The 17,538-nt window shown below is 48.1% G+C and overlaps 1 long non-coding RNA gene across 1 annotated transcript; it reads right to left on the reverse strand.

Annotated features, from left to right (window-relative positions):
* Positions 1-2,248: 2,248 nt before the first annotated feature.
* Positions 2,249-17,328, reverse strand: LOC144219888 (uncharacterized). The gene is made up of 3 exons (XR_013331534.1): positions 16,875-17,328; positions 4,873-4,941; positions 2,249-2,673 (listed from the first exon to the last, which is right to left on the reverse strand). It is a non-coding gene; the product is annotated as an uncharacterized LOC144219888 (long non-coding RNA).
* Between the last annotated feature and the right edge of the window lie 210 nt (positions 17,329-17,538).

A 17,538-nucleotide genomic window follows, 5' to 3' on the forward strand; every position in this document is an offset into this window, starting at 1 on the left:
TCTGGTCTCAGTCATGAATGGAAACTAGGTAAAGTATGATCTTCCATCCCTTCCCTGTGCTGCCCACCTCCCTTTGGGTTTTTCTCATATGCCTCATCCCACGGATCCTTAAACAGACCAGAATCCAGCTCTACTGTCTGTTGGTCACAGAGAAATGGAAGCACATTCCACTTTCTCCACTCGCCTAAGACAGGCCGGGCATTGTGCCTGCTGGTTCGCATGACCTTATTCTGATCCTCATAATAAGTACATTTCATTATCCCCACATGAGGAAGCTCAAGTTCAGAGGTAAGGCTACCTGCTCAGTGCCACAGATGTGCCTCCTTCCAAAACATAGCCCCCTCCCATTACACCCAAAGGAGTTTCAGGGTTCTGAAAAGGTGCCTTAAGACAAGGAGGGGGAGGCTGACGTTTCGGGGTTCAAAGCCCACCTTATCACTTCAGCCTGAGCCACGGACCTTTTTGATCTGTTTTGTATGACTTACTGTCTCATTTGCAGAAACAGTTAACATTCCCTCATTTGAATGTTTTTATGCCACCAAAGGAAGCTCACCGTCCAGTTCTTTATTCCTGACCAAGTATTAAATCAATGGTAGATTTTTGTACTCAGCAGCATCTTGGGGTCAGGAACAGGTTATTAGCATTACACATGAACATTTATTTGCAAACATGCTTTTATGTTTAAATGAAACAAAACATGAAGGTGTGAACAGCAGGTGTGACGCTATGCCACCGACTCCTTTCCTATCTCAGCTCTCACTATGGCCCAGAACCTTCCTTCTTGTCTCTCCTCATCGAAGCTCTTTGGCATGTGGCCCAGACCCTCACAGCCAAGGCTTGTGCTCCAGTCTCCTGTCCCGGTAGCATATGTATGGGGACGTCTCACCGACTGTGACATCATGGATTCACAGAGACCAGGACATTTTGTTCATTTCCCCCACCTTGTTTGGAAGGACATCCCAAGATGTGAGTGAGTTTTGTGGAAGGCAGCACCATCCCCCCTGCCCATCCTGTAGAAGCTGACAAAGATGGTGTTCTCCGCCCTAGGGCTATTAGGTGAGGGCAAGAGGTCTGGGCTGGAAAGATCGAGTACCCCCAGGATCTTGCATGGATAGGGAAGGATACAGAGGTGCAGAGATAGGCGGTAATATTCACGTTGGTTGCAGGAGACTCCAAAGTCCACAAGTGAATATGTACACAGCGAAGCCTGTGCCTGATGGCCCAGCAGCTCGGCTGGAACTGAGCTGTGTAAGAGAAAGGAAAGCACGTGTCCACCAAAGTTTTCATAGCAGTATAGTTCATCATAACCAAAACCTAGGAATAATCCAAGTGCCCATAAAAAATAGAATGAATGAAACGTTTTGGTAAAAGTATACAAGAGAGTGTGATACTGCAATGAAAACAAAGAAACTATGAACTATTGTTACGGGGAACTACATGGATACAGCTCACAGATATATCAGAGAGAGAGAGAGAGAGAGAGATGTTGGCAGTCCTGGTGGCTGCACTTGAACCAGACAATTATGACAGGCTCTTGGAGATGTTCTCAGCTGCCCAGATTCCCATGGTTCTGATGTTGGAGCCACGCCCCACCCCCAAAGCCTGCATGTTGATCCTTGAGCCACCTGCTATCCCACCAGTGAATTCCTTTTACATTCATGTTAGCAAGGTCACTCTTGCTTTGTTCGTGACCTAAGCCCTTTGCTAGCATGTAACCTAGCGCTGGAAAGTAGGAGCAAATAAAACATTAAATGTGATTGCACTTTGTCAACTGAAAAGAATCAAGATACACGAAAGGCGTTATTATTAATTTTAAAAAGGCAAAGGAAATGGGTGTGTGAAATGCTCAGTTGGTTTGAAACATTGAAATCGTTTAAAACCATGCTTTACAAGCCTGCCTAATTGCAAAAAGCTATAAACTCTCTTGGGAAAACGACCATAAAAAAAGCATGACATTTCAAAATGTGATACAAGTCAGGACCAACTAGCTCGAGATGGTTATTGTAGCAGAATTGTTATTTTGGTTTAATGGGACACTTTAAAAATACAATTAGATCTTTAGGCTCTGGCAGAATAAAAACACATAATGAAATGAAAATAGCAGGTATATTGGAGGATAAGGTTACATAAGGAAATTATTTTGGTGAACTTTATTTGAATCAGGATGGTTCATAATTATATAATTAGATACTTCAATTTAAATGTGAAATGCAGTAAATTACTCAAGTAACAAAAAAAAGCATCTCTCTCTCTCTCTCTCTGGTATTTCTCAATGGAATGTATTAACAATTAGAGTTTTTTCGAGTTGTGCAAGTTGATAGCCTGATGTCTGCAAACATTTCCTCTTAGTTTGGAAAATGACCATTCAGGGTATCAGCTCTTTTATAGCAGAACTTTCCATGAGGTCTGGGTTTCCCAGAGAGCTCATGTCCCATCACGGCCTTGGCTCTAGAGGTTCCTGAGTGGCCGCATCAACGGTGCATTGTGGGAACTGCTCATAGAGCTGTTGAGATGCATGGAAGGGTCTTTTCGGGGTAGACTGGCTTCCGTGTCAGAACTCAGACTGATGCTTTCTCTCTGGAATCAGAATGGCTCTTCTATTGCTTCCTTGTGCCATTTTGTTTAGCTGTTCCAGTTAGGATCCGTCTTGGGCAGAGGTGGCTAATTCATTCACTGGAGATGAAACATTCAGGGGTAGTTTTACCAATCGCACCTATACGGCCTCATCTGAGACTCCCAACAGCCCTAGTGCTAGATATTGGTTGTTCAGCCCCTTTTTGCAAGGGAGAGATCTACAGGGGGATGGTCGCGTGTCCAAGACATAGAGGCTTGCAGCAAAAGCAGGGTCAGACTCAGGTTCAGGATCAACTAGATGATTTGCGGGGCTTAGTGCACAATGATGTGGGAACTCCGTTCAAAAATTATGAAGAAGGGACGCCTGGGTGGCTTAGTCGGTTAAGCGTACGACTTTCACTTAGGTCATGATCTCGCGGTTCGTGGGTTCAAGCCCCGCATCAGGCTCTGTGCTGACAGCCAGCTCAGAGCCTGGAGCCTGTTTCTGAGTCTGTGACTCCCTCTCTCTCTGACCCTCCCCTGCTCACGCTCTCTCTCTCTCTCTCCTAGAAATAAATAAAACATTTTAAAAAAATTTAAAAAAAATTATGAAGAAGCTTTCAGGTTCTGTGCTGACAGCTCAGAGCCTGGAGCCTGTTTCAGATTCTCTGTCTCCCTCTCTCTCTTGCCCCTCCCCTGTTTGTGCTCTGTCTCTTTCTGTCTCGAAAGTAAATAAACTATAAAATTTTTTTTTAAAACTTATGAAGAAATTCAAGATGGTGACAGCTGAGTGTTAAACCAAAGGCAGGGCCCTGCTGAGCACCTGCATAGGTCACGTGACCATACAGCCCGCCCTGCTCAAGTTAGGTGGATTCCAAACTCCAACTCTTTCAGGAATGGCAGTGGGATTTAGGAGGCGCACCTCTCCTCCTTGCCGGAGTTCCAGGCCAAAGAGAGAACCAGAACTATGAAGTCAATGGTGATACAAACACCAGCTTCATTTTGGATAAAGGCGAGGCGGGAGATTGTGGCAGGAGATTGTGGCACAGGGATGCAGCCAAAGTGGGTTGCCTACTTCTGGACCCAGAATGAGGGAGGTCTCCGCAATGTCTCTAGGAGAGGGAAGATCTCCCCCAGGAGAGACAGAGCCTTTACTGCTCACCTTCTGGTATGGCCAGCAGCAATACCAGAGAGAAGCCATTCTTCAAATGGCCAACCCACACATCCCAGTCCGGTTCCCAAAACTCCCTCGTCAAGGGATGTCACTTCTCCCCTCCTAGGAAGGAGTGACTGAGGGGGCAGTAAGAGCCCAGCGGTGCCTGTTAAGTCTTTATCCCTGAGTGTAGCAGGCACTTCTAAAATGGCTCTCCAAGACCCTCAGCTGGAGTTTAACCCCTCACCTGGGGTGGGGGGCTGGACCCAGTGACTGGTGTCTGATAGAAGTGATGAGATGTCATTTCCATGGTTGGGTTACAAATGATTGTGACTTCTGTTGTACTCCCTCCCCTTCTCACTTGATCACTCAACGAAACCGGCTACCATGTTATGAGCTGTTCATGGCGAGGCGATGTACCACTGGCAGCCTCACCCAATGGCCAGCAAGAAACTGAGTCTCTCATCCCAACAACCTCAGGGACTTGAAACCTGTCAACAACACGTGAATGACTTTGGAAGTAGATCCTCCCTGGGTGAGGCTCGGACTGGCAGGATGTGTGGGTGAGTCATCTGAAAAATGGCTTCTCTCTTCTTCCTTGTGATCCATCTGTCTGTGGAGAGCCAGTTGACCCTCCTCAACAGAGGCTCTTCCTCCTTCTCCCTTCCTCCTCTTCCTTCTTACTTATGGTCTCATTGTGTTTCGTGTAGATCAGTGGTTTGCAATGTTTGTTTTTGAACTAAGGTGTACTGTCTGCAAAGAAAGTAATTCAGGGGTAGCTGTTCTTTGAAACTCAGGTCCCCTCTTCTCTTCCCCATAATGCCTCCTGGGGCACCTCCATGTATCACATAGACTCTGTAGAACATAGTTGGAAAAGCAGTGACCACGACTTGGTCAATAGTCTCATTATTGGCCTTTCTGATTAGACTCTTGTCCCTCAATTCCATATTTTCTCTTTCTGGGTAGTATGTTTCTGATAAAACAATTTGGTCCTTCTTAAAAACTGCCAAGATGTCCCTGTTGCTAATCTCCTTCGTATTTATAGTTAAGATGTTTCACAGTCTAATCAAAACTGACCTGGCCACTCTGACCTGGGAAGAAGGGGAGGGAACCACGATGGATGTGGACACCTATTGAGATACTTGTGAAAACATCCAGGTACTTACCGAAGTCTTACACTAGCAGGTTATAGTGGTCCTCCTGATGTGGCTTGAAGTGCTGAGGTCCGGAGCCAACTGCCAAGAAAGAATTCTTGAGATATTTTCAGTGCAAAAAGGTGGTTTTATTAAAGCACAGGGGACAGGACTCAGGGGCAGAAATGGCTGCACTGGGATTATGAGGTGCAATTGATTTTACACTTTGGAGTCAGGGAGGTAAAGACAAAGGACATTTCCAGAAGGATTTTCATGTTAAAGAAGACTTACAGTATCCTGGAGGCTTAGCCATCGTCAAGCTAAGGTTGTTTTCCCTTCTACCAAACCATTAACTTTGAGATTGGGAGTTCTTGGAGGAAAGTCATAGTCTGCCTGTCTCAAGTATTTGCCAATGGGCTGCAGGTAATAAGCAAATTAAATTTTATCTACATTTCCTTTTGCCTTTGTTCTCTGCATCACTAAGGAGGTCATGAGTGTGGGCCCTAATCCAATATGACCGTGTCCTAAAAAGAAGAGGAGATTAGGACACAGACACAGAGAGAAGGTCGTGTGAGGACACAGGGAGACGATGGCATCTACAAGCCAAGGAGGGAGCCCTCAGATGAAAGCAACTCTGCTGAAACCTTGACCTCAGACTTCCAGCTTCCAAAATTGTGAGGAAATACATGTCTGTTGCATTAGCCACTCAGTCTCGGCGGCCCAAGCAAACTCATACATCGCTGTCCACCCCAAAGAGCTGTTGTGGGGTTTAAAGGAGATAATGTGTGTCGGAGAACGTTCACTCGTTCTGTCCACAAAAATTTAATGAGGGCGTACTATATATCACTGTATCTGACGCACAAAAATACAAACACATGTTGGTGAATATTACAATTATCAAGAAGAGACAAATTGGCAGGTGGATTTTGTCATATCTTTTTTAACGTAAATTTTTTAATGTTTATTCATTTTTGAGACAGAGAGAGAGAGAGAGAGCAGGGAAGGGACAGAGAGAGGGGGAGACACAGAATCTGAAGCAGGTTCCAGACTCTGAGCTGTCAGCACAGAGCCCAACGTGGAGCTTGAACCCACGAACCGCAAGATCGTTACCTGAGCCAAAGTCGGACACTTAACTGACTGAGCCACCCAGGCGCCCCTCTTTTTTTTTCCCCCAAATGGCAATTGCAGTATCTCATCCTTGACCTGATTCATTAAGACGCAGGGAGATGATATGGTTTCATGCATAATTATAGGTGTCTCTTCCCTCTGTTACCTCATAGCCTTACTTCTCCCTCAAGAGGCCATAAATCTCACTCAGCATGAGGTCATCTGGCTGGAGTGAAGTCCCCAAAGATCTTTCTGGAAATCTGATGCTGAATAATTGATGACACAATTGCCAGCAAGGGCTCCATGATACAAGATCTTGTGCCTTCCAGTTTTCCAGTGTGAGTCACATGCTGGATGTCTTTACCCTGAGCTTGATGCCTGGGTCAGGCAGGGAGCTCCAACGCATTGGAGAAAGCGCCCTTTGTGGTAGCACTGGCCCCGGGTTGGAAGTTTCTCTGAGAACCCATCATCTGCCTGGGCCGTGTCACTCCATGACAGGTACACTGGGTCCCCTAGAGAGAGACATGGCCACCTATTCTAATCAGTGAAAAAACAAAAAGACCCTCTAGGTCCCAACACTGATGCGTGTCCTTAGATGAGTCGTCCGAATTCAGTCTCTTACAAGTCAATTCAAACAAATCAAATTCAATGCCTGTGAGGTGCTGGACACAGTGGTGGCATTGGAGTATAAAAACGAATTAGACAGAGTTTGCCCTTGAGGACCTGGCTGTCTAGTGGATGAGACACACACACACACAAACAATGAGGATGCACCCTGACAAGGGTTATAAAAGAGGTAGACATAAAGTGTGGTGGGAAAACAAAAGAATTTTGTCGTGTGTGTGTGTGTGTGTGTGTGTGTGTGTGTGTGTTGTAGGGTGCGTCTGTGAGTTAAAGCTATAGATATTGCCAAGACACCACCAATTGTAAGAGCTTCTCTGATTTACTAACAGCTTGTGGGTAAGCAATCAGAAATGCTGCCACATGAAGTGGTTAACGTTGATTATAAGATGCTGCTGAAATGTTAACACTGTGAAAATAACCCCGTTTGAATTCCTCTGCTGAAACCAGGATTCCTGCACCCGGCAGGCACTCCAAACATCCGTTCTCCGCATGGGGTGAGCAGAATTCCCTTACGGGTCCAGTTTGGAGCTCAGAGAGATCCAAAGGCAGGAGGCATCTGCTGGGCAGGCACTGAGACACAACCAGCCAGGGCTGGAAGGAGACCGTGATGGAGAAGACAATGATCTCAGCCCTCCTTCCAGGAACACAGTGCATGGTTGTAAGAAGTACTTTGACAACGTACCTCTGTGGTGTGTCCTAGGCCGTTCAGGCTGCTACCTGCCCTCCAAGGAGGCCTTGACCGAGTCAGTTGGGGCTCGGGCTTGGCAAGGGTGGAGGTCAAACTGCCTTGGTAAATGGGGGACAGGTTGGACCAGCCACCAGCAGGCCTTCTTGCCAACCCACCCCTTTTCTTTAAATAGGTGCTGAATGAATCCTTAAAGGATATCCCTTTAAGGGACATGAGCTGATTTGCCTGCCCACAGGCCCTGCTCTCTCTATCCAGCTCTGGCTGAAAGGCAGCATTCCAAAGCAATGGCTGAAGCAGGCAGCTGGATGAAGTCTCAACCCAGAGGGTAGAAACTGAGGAAAAGTTGAGGCCAGTTGACAATGGAGGGGGAGGGGCCCTGGAGCTGTTCCCCAGGCTCCAGAGCCTGCAGCAGGCCTTACAGGGCACCCGCCAGCACATCCCTGCGCTTGGAAGAGGGAGCTGTTCAGGGTGCTGAGGTTATTAGACCCCATTCATCTTCCATTATGTGGGCTTTGTGGCTCCCTAATCACCAGCTGGTAGACCATCTTTTCTTCCTCCACCAACTACCTCTCCAAGTTACCACCTTCTCTGTGTGTGTGTGTGTGTGTGTGTGTGTGTGTGCGCGCGCACGCGCACGCAGGCACTGGGAGTAAGGGGTGCGTAAGGAAGCAGAAAGCTCACCCTGGTTCCCAGCACCCTGGAGACTGCTCTGAGTGGCACTGAGGGTCTTGGTTAATGGAGAGAACTTGACCATTGTAGCCAAGAGCACGCAGTGTCCTGTGTCTGCATCTCCAATCTGGAGCTGACGCTATGGACCTTGGAGAAGTCGGTTAGGCCCTGCAATTTCAGCCTCCTAGTCTTAATATCTATCTGTCTTGTGGGGTTATTGAAAAAATTAAATGAGATCATGTATTGTAAAGGGTATGGCATTGTACCAGCATACAGTAAATGCTTAGTGAATAGTAGCTATCACTGCTGTCTTGTTATGATTGTATTAATATATTCATATTGTGACTCATTGTTGGCCTTTTGGCTCAAATCAAATTAAAAGAACTACCCTGAGAAACTAATAGGCTCAAGACTCCATGGATTTCCAAGCACGACAGTCTCTTCACTGAAACCTGAGGTAAAGGAAAAGGCTCAGGAGCCCCTGTTTTCTCATTGAAAGATCTTGGGAAATCCACTTGACTTCTCTGGGGTCAGTTTCCTATATAACAAATGGGGATGGAGGCTCTGAGCACTGGGACTTTTGCTTAAAACAGAATAACTCACATCCCAGAGGGTTGGGAGTATATACTGTGACCCCTTTCTCAGGAAAAGGGGTAGTTTGATGAGTGTATCTTATCACATAGGATTTCCACCTTTCTTCTCCTGTCATGGTCTGTTCCCCCGTTCCTGTGACTCGTTGAGTAGGAGTAGGTCCCCTATAGCTATTCATTGAGTAGATAAATGAGAGCAAACTAGGCATCCATGTCCCCATCCATTCAATGTGGCCCAGACAACATTCCTCAGCATGCGGATGCTTCCTGCCTCTGGCACCCTGCATGCCCCCCCCCTTCTCCCCAGCCACTTCTCATGTTGAGTTTTTTCCCTTCCTGTGGAAACCAGGTTTTGCCAGCCTGGTTCCTCTAGACTTGGGGGAGGGTGCAAACATGGCAGAATGGGTAGAGAGAGGTGGAATCTCAAAGATATGGGCCAAAAAGGGGAACAGATTCTTGGCTTCAAGTGGAAAAGAAACACAAAGTAGGCAGAAGAGCTAAGCTGATGTACGTAATAAAGACTGGGAGGGGGGAGTGATGCGGGAGGAGGGGTGTGATGCGGGAAGACGGGGAACCAGCTGCTCGGGCTGGCGTTAGACATCGTGCTCGTGTGTGTGTGCGGTGGGGAGGAAGGAGAGAGGGGTTGGCAGTCAGGCTCCAAAGCAGTCCCAGTATGAGAAAATGGGGGGGGGGGCGGCGAGGAAAGGAGTTTGGGAAGAGTCCCTGTGAATTACACACTGCAGCCTTTCCATGGTCTTCAAGATACTGGGGCAAAGAACACAATTCCCTCTTCATCCTATTGATCGTGGGACCATAGTCCTTCCAGTTTAATGGCACCCAGAAACAAGCCACATGGACCTCAGGATTTGTTAGTCTCATATAAATAATGAGCACTCATCACATGCCAGGAATTGGGTGAGGATTCAGGGATGCAGGAAAAAAAAATCATAAAACAGTCAAACCCTTGAGAAGCTCACAACCTAGAGGGAGCACTGGATTTTACATGCATGCATGCATGCATGCACGTGCGCACGCACACACACACACACACACACACACACAGAGGTTCAAATGCTGTGGTGGAGAATTGCACCAAGTGCTATGTGGAGGGAGACAGCGCTAATCAAGGAGGGCTCCACAGAGGAGAAGGCATTTGAGCTGGGGCTTGACAGAGAAGTTTTCCACAGGGGGAAAGGGTCCAACTCTCTGTAGAGTTCATAACCTAAAACAAGATATAAATATGTATCTGTGTATATAAATGTTAATGTTCATATATAATATAGCATAGCTGCAATGAGCATATGAATAAGGTTATGTTGGGAACACAGAGGAAAGAGGGTCTGAATCTGCCTCTGAGAGTCAAGGAGAATTCACAGGGGGGATGATCCTTAATCTGGGCTTTGAGGGCTTCGTAGGAGTCCTCCGGGTGAAGCTTACAAGGAAACTCATCAAAGACTGGGGAGAAGGAGCATTGTGTGCAGAGACTGGGTAGTCCCCGCCCTCCCGTCCTGTGGATGGCCTGACTGCTGCTCCTGAAGCTCATCCTGGCCCAGCCATGTTAACCGTCTGGCTCTCTGGTGTTTCAGGGCTGGATGAGAGCACCGTTTATTGTCCTCATGAGCAGTGTTCTTTGGCAACGGCCACATCTAATTCCTCTTTGGTAAGGAACAGCGTCACATAGTGAAGTTACCTTTCCAAGAAAGCAACACCCCCTGAATTTGGCTCTGCACACCTCCCTGGATAAAAGCTCAATTATCTTTGAAAGAAAGGGGGCACTGAGGGCAGCTCTGAAATCCTGAAGCCTCTTCCAATCAGCGAGTGGGGAGGGTACTGTGAAAAGGAGTCCGAGCTACAGCTGAGGTCTGGTGCCAGCACTTACAAGCATTACCTAACACATTTTTACGTTTTTCTGGTTCCAGATGCCTATCTCCCGATTGTTCAGATAACTGCTGTTGTAAGAATCTAAAGAAGCTGGAGGTGGCCAGGCTGGGTCAAAGAAGGTCTCTTAGGTAGTAAGCTGGAATTTGAGGTATGCCCTGCAGCGAGGGAGGCGTTTGGATTCATTGGTCAGGGAGGGGCAAGTGACTTACCTTGACTCAGCCTTGCTTTGGTCAACTGCAAAATGGGCAAAATGGGCCTTGTCATGAGACTTCAGGAAGTTTTCTGAGAATCACATGAGATAATAGGCCCCTACTTTAGGCTGGGACGTAGACAATACCGGCCTGATTTTATTGTTGAGCGGGTTGAGGCCTGCCACATAGTAGGTGCTCAGTAAATAGTACTAGACACAGTTGTCTTCACCATTGTCCTCCTCCTCATCCCGGGGGGTGTGGATGGATAAGATAAAGAGCACAGATCTAAGAGGTTTCTGACTATTCTGTTCACTGCTTTCCCTGGTCTCTAGAATAGCACCTGCACGTGGAAGGCACTCAGTAGACATTTGCTCCAGTAATGAAGTCTTAGCTCCCCCACTTAGCCCTTCTGTGACTTTGAGCAAGCTACCTTACGTCTGCGTGTCTCAGGCTCCTCCTCTGCAGAATGGGGATAATGCCAAGACCCATGTCATCAAATTGTTGAGAATAATAGAGTAGTACCTAAGTGCTTAATAAATGCTCCCTGTTTTTATTACTCCTCGGCGGTGGTAGAGAGTATCTGATGGGAAATTCTTACACCTGCTCTGTTACATGTGTCGGATTGGGGAACGGTTTCCCATCCACTGGCTTTTAGAGCATCCTTCTCTCTGAAGACCACGGCCTGAGAGTGGAGATGTTGACCTCTTACCAGCAAAAGAAGGATCCAGCCTTGCTAAGGCTGGTGGTCTGGGCGGAGCATGGGCAGTGTGTGGAATGGTTAGGGACACTGGTTATGACTGCTGTGAAAGTTGGCTGTGCCGATTGCTCTGTGGCCTTTGGAAAGGTGCTTGACTCCTCTGAGCCTCAATCCTGCAGCTGCAAAACAGGGATTACTAATGCATTCACTTTATAACCTTAACACACGCTGCTCATGGCACAGTGGGCGGAAGCAGCAAAGGACAGGTCCTGGGCTGAACTTGCTTTTGAATGGATGCCTTGCTCTCCGTAAGGTCCCCAGAGGCCAGCGGTCACTGATTTCATTGTACCGTTGGCAGGGAAAGGGGTAGTGAGCTGAAGTTACCACTATGCTGAGATTTTGGAGCTGCAGGTGTGAGGTCGGTGCAGGAACCCCTTTAGGATTCTTGCCTCACCTTCTCTCCACATCACTTTCCAGCTGGATTTGTTTTCTGCCAAGACTTAATTTTTTTAAGTGGCACCTCCACAGAAGAGAGGCTGACAAGATCTCCCAACAAACAAATTATCCTGCTTGCACACCACACAAGGATATATTCAGGCCTTGGACGTGTGACAAGGATCCCAATGGCTTTGGCAAAGGAAGTAGGTCCCAACTGGGGACAGGTGAGGTGAAATCACTACCCACCGACTTAGCAATTCACTTCAGCCAGAGTGCACGGGGCATCCCTTCGATGTGCGAAGCACTGCAGGTGTAAAGACTGGGTGAGACGCGGTTGCTGCCCTCAAAGAGCTCACGGTTTCCTGGGCCAGAGATGCAGATACAACTCAAAGCCCTGAGGAACAGAGCATGTGAAGGACGCTGAGCAGCAGTTCCCTGAGTGACCATCAAGGTCAAGGAGGCAGGGGCTCTTCCTCTTGTTGGGAAGGACATTTCACCTTTTTTCCACAGACCCCCAGAGCTCCAGAGAGCCCCCCCTCCCCCCGCTCTACTTCATGGATCAGTGCATTTCTGGTTTCCAGAGTTTCAGACATCATCCTCACTCCAGCAGGTCTTCGGCAAATGCCAACCATGCCTTTGAATGGTGACTTATTATTTTGCTCAGCTGGTCAAGTGTCCAACCTCGGTTTAGGTCATGATCTCACAGTTCAGGGGCTTGAGTCCCATGATGGGCTCTGTGTTGACAGTGGGGAAACTGCTTGGGATTTGTTCTGTCTCCTTCTGCCCACCTCCCCTCTCTCAAAATAAATAAACTTAAAATAAAAGACACAGGCTCATACATTCAGTGAATGTTTATTTATTTTTAAATTTTTAAAAATCTTTGCTTTTGAGACAAAGAGAGAGAGAATGAGTGGGGGAGGAGCAGAGAGAGAGGGAGACACAGGATCTGAAGCAGGCTCCAGGCTCCGAGCTGTCAGCACAGAGTCCGATGTGGAGCTCGAACCCATGAACCGTGAGATCATGACCCGAGCCAAAGTCGCACGCTTAACCGACTGAGCCACCCAGGCGCCCCTCAGTGAACATGTATTAGGCCTTTGTTTTTTTTTTTTTTAATATTTTTATTTATTTCTAGGAGAGAGAGAGAGAGAGAGAGAGAGAGACAGCGTGAGCAGGGGAGAGTCAGAGAGAGAGGGAGACACAGACTCCGAAATAGGCTCCAGGCTCTGAGCTGGCAGTCAGCACAGAGCCCGACGCGGGGCCCGAACCCAGGAACCGTGAGATCGTGACCCGAGCCGAAGTCGCACGCTTAACCGACTGAGCCACCCAGGCGCCCCTCAGTGAACATATACTAGGCCTCTGATTTGGCAGCCACATGACAGGTGGACCAAGAGTGGGAAGGCTCTAGGGGACAGAGAGGCTGGAGGAGGAGGCTGCACTCATCCAAGGGGAGTAGACAAAGACCTCAACCAGGAAGATGGAGCCACCGATGGCAATGAGGGAGGGATTCAAGAGATCTGACGCGACGGAATCCGTAGGCGCCGCTGACAGATTTGTGCAGTGAGGGAGAAGAAGGGGCTGCGACTGTGTTCGGGCCGGGCTGTCTGTGGCTGATGTTCAATGCCACTGAGTCCATGAGAATGGTCCCAGGGGGCAGGCACTGTTTCCACAGGGCTGTCTGGGTACTACCAGTAAAACCTGCCTTTAGAAGGGCTGTGTTGATTTTAGGTGGCACGCTACTATGGAATTAACTAACCTGAAAACACAGAGTGGGAAAGATCACTCCCCCCGCCTTCCATTCCTTCCTCTAACACTACGGAGAAAGTTTCAGTTTGGAGTTAGTTAACTGTAACAATTTTCTGACTCTTCCTAATCTTCTTCTTGAACAAAGAATGGGGAAGATATCAGGCCAAGAGCTCTAAGCAGGCAATGGTGTTTGTCTGGAATTCAATAACGATGTTTTTGTTTTCATTGTACTCTTGCTGTTTGTTGTTCTTACTTTTTACTTGTGGCATACACATTCCATTTTTCTATAGTAAGTTCTCTTCACCAATAAACTTGCTTAAATTTAAAAAGTGAGTAAATCTGAAGGAAAAACAAACATTAAGCAGATACAGCAAAATGCTTACAAGTATTATTTGGATCAGAAGCGGGCAAAACGCATCTGTACTCTCCCCTCCTCTGTATGCTGTGGTGGGGGTCACCAGAGATGATTGTTCTGAGGACAGGAAGCATGGAGCATGGTATTAATAGTAGCACTAGGCACCAAAGGCAGATTATACCAACCCTAGTCCAAGGGGTTAGATGAACAACTATTGCTAGTGTACCTGGACTAATTTTTAGAAATTATCATTTTATTTTTCATTCAGATAAGCTAATATTTCCACGTCCTCAGACTTATTTGGAGAGAGCAACTTATTCACACCAATTTCCAAGTAAAGGAAAGAAAAAGGGCAGGATTAGGGGGCAGGGAGGGGCCGCTCGTGATTTATCGTGACATGGCGATTGACCTTACTAATATCATATTTCCCTCCTTACAAGCAATTTTACATATCAAACTATATTAGCCAAGTCTCTCAGCAATTGTGTTTGTTACAGAGGAGAAAAGTAGAAATGACTGATAATGGGTAAATGAATTACAGCCCACAACAGCAAAGGTGCCGCGGGTCAGGCATTGTGAATATCACATGCTGTATTAATATCTCATTCCAGAAGCATCCCTAGGAGGTGGGGACTATTGCTATTACTATAATCATCATCATCTCTAATTCAGGGACGAGGAAATGATTTCCTGTAACTTGGTCAAGGTCCAGGTCACAGATCGAGCCAGTCAAGATCCAGGATTTGAACCCAGGAAGTCTGGTGGAAGTCCCATGCACTGAACAACTCTGCTATCCTGGGTGGCAGTCAGGACTTTGACTGGTGTCCTATATTCTGTGGGCTATAAACATTTATTGAGCACCTACTTTGTGCCAGGACTGTGCTCGACAGGAGGGCTAGAAAGATAGCTATGGCTCGGCCCCTGCCGCTGGGATCTCAGAATCTGGTGTGGAGGCGGAGACACACAGACAGCTCACGTGATGAGGCAGAAACAACATCAGTGAAGGCACGGAGGAGAGACAGATGCTCTGGGAAGGTCTCACTGAGCAGGGGTGGTTGGAGTTGACCTTTGGTCTGGAGTTGCCTGGTGGATGGATGTGGAAAGTGGTGGTATGTCCCCAGGCAGTAGAAGCCAGATGCTCTGTTTGGAAGTCTGTGGTGGGGTCTGGCTGGAGCATGCCCGTGGAGATCAGGGCAAAGTGGTAATTGAGACTTCAGAGGTGAGAGGGTGCCCGAGGGGGTTGTGCTTACAACACCTGGTAAAACAGAAACATTCCCCAAACCCATCCTTGGCTAGGTCACAATTGGTAAGATCTCCATACATATATATATATGGAGCATTATGGAAAGCATTATGGAACATTCTAGCAAAATGCAGACCAGCTAACACAGCCTCGAGGCTGCTGGTGGAAACCTGCAAGCCAGGAAACAAAGTCATAGCCCTTGAAGCCCCTTCGACTCTGCCTGAAATCAGCACCGAAAAGAGCCCCTCCTCCTCACCGCTTCCTCAGAGAGACCTGTGACATTTGTCGTTTTTCCATCCGCCTAATGAGATCGTCGCGTTTAATTTCCACTTTCCCTGCGTTCACTCTTCTTTGAAGAGAGTTGGTGCCAAAAAACCCAGATGCAGCCGTCCAATTATGCTGAATGCGGGGAGAAAATTACCATAGAACAGCCCGCCAGCGAAGCCCCGTGTTTACTCAATTCTATGGCCCTGCAGTATTCATCTTTGGAAACCATATTCACAGAAATTCCTAGTCATTGTGAATAGAGTGATGAGCAGGGCGCTTGGTGTGCGGAGACATGGAATTCCAGATTATTCTTAGCTGTCCGTGACGACAGTCGACGCCGCTCACTCAGCCCCGACAGAGCATTGATGGAGCGTCACAGTGTACAACGCACTCTGCTAAGGGCTGGGAGGAGGCGGGGGTACCGGGATGCAATAGGCGTGCGACCAGATCAAGGAGCCTAAAAGGACTGGTAAGGGAGAGAAAAACTATAAATATCCACAGCACAGGCAGACGGTGCTGAGGACCTTAGGAGAGGCAGAGAACATGGCTTTGCCATTTAGAGAAAGGTGATTACCTCCAGCTCAGGGAACCGTGAAGTCTTCGTGAATGATTCCACCTAAACCGAGCCTCTCTGTCATTTACTCAGCAAATATATCCTTGCTATGGGGACACGAACACTGCTGAGTGCAAGAGACACACAAGTAATGCAGAATAAGGCAGACTAGCCTGGTCTCGTTGAGTTGTCATTTCCTAAGTGGGAGGGGGCCAGATAACAATACAAATGAAACTGGTACCAAACAGGAAAATTGGGATGAAATAAATACTAAAAGAAAGTCAAACAGGTTGATATAGTCCATCATGCATGATGCCAAGGGCAGTTGGGTGTACTTTAAGTTATGTGATCAGCACAGAACTGAAGGTTAAGAGAGAGTCAGCCTTGCAAGGGTCTGGAGGAACAGGCTTTAGACAGAGGACATTGCGTGTGCAAAGGCCCTGAGGCAGGATTGAGTGTTGGGCACGTGGTGGGCATGTAGAGAAGAGAGAGAGGAAGGACCTGAGGATGGGCAGATAAGTGGAGCAGGGAAGGGGTGTTGATTTTCCTCCAAGTGCAATAGGAAACCATCGGAGGGTTTAGCCAGGGGAGGGGTGAGGTAGTCACCGTGGAGATGAGACGGGGCTCATCATAGTCAGCGATGGTGGGGGAGATGGCAGCATGATCATACTTGGGAACCTATGAAGGGCCTGTTGTAGAGAAACATACTGGGGGCCATCAAGCCCCGATCAAGGAGACGCCTGAATAACTGCAGTCTGGCCTCTGCCACTGAGAATCATAACCATAAATGAATATATTCCTGAGATTCCTGAGATTCCCGAGATCTCTGCTGCAAACAGCCACCGCCAAGTTAGTTCATCTCTGTAAGCGTGTCCTCTGCAGAAGCGTTCAGGGTTCCCAGAGCTGCTCGTTTTCCCCCAAACCAGTGAGCATGTGCTTCTGGTCCCCTCCACCTCCCCCCTGCCGCACACGCAGGAGCACACACTCACCAACAGACTGCGATGCAGTGTTCTAGGGGCCCTGCGTTTCCCCGCCCGTCCTGAGAAGAGTCAGGCCTACGCGGATGGCGAGCTCAAGACGAACGCAGTCTCTCTTCTCCCTCTGAAGCTCCGTCCGTCGGTCTCCTGGGAAAGGGAGCGGATCCCGGTTCTCTCTAGCCAATCACGTTGCCTCCCTCTACCCTTTTGAGACAGCGGTTCTTTATCCTTCCCTTCCCCACGCCGCCTCTGGAGCCCAGGTTGTGTTTGCTCCGTGACAGAATTTAGTGAGGTTCACATCTGGAGCAGAAACCAGCGTATTAATGGCTTAAACAAGAGATGGGCTCCCCTGAGGTGTTAGCGGATCAAGGCTGACGTGGTCCGGGGACGCGGGCTCCTTCTCTCTTCGGGATCTGTCGGCCCTGGGGTGTCGCTGTCTGCCGGCATCCATGCGCACGCTCAGGGGCGGAATGGAGGAACGGAAGGAGGAAGCAGGGCCGTGACGCCGCCCTTTAAAGCCCTAACCCGGAAGTGGTTAGGACGCTACTTCCTGTACCACTGGCCATGCTGCTTCCTATTGGCTGGAACTTGGTCACGTGGGCACATGCTGCTAGGAGGCTGGGAAATGCAGCCTTCCTGTGAAAGGAAGGGAGAATGGTACCGCGGACCAGTTGGC

Source organism: Crocuta crocuta, unplaced genomic scaffold (assembly GCF_008692635.1).
Source record: "Crocuta crocuta isolate KB4526 unplaced genomic scaffold, BGI_CrCroc_1.0 scaffold119, whole genome shotgun sequence".
Lineage (NCBI taxonomy): Eukaryota > Metazoa > Chordata > Mammalia > Carnivora > Hyaenidae > Crocuta > Crocuta crocuta.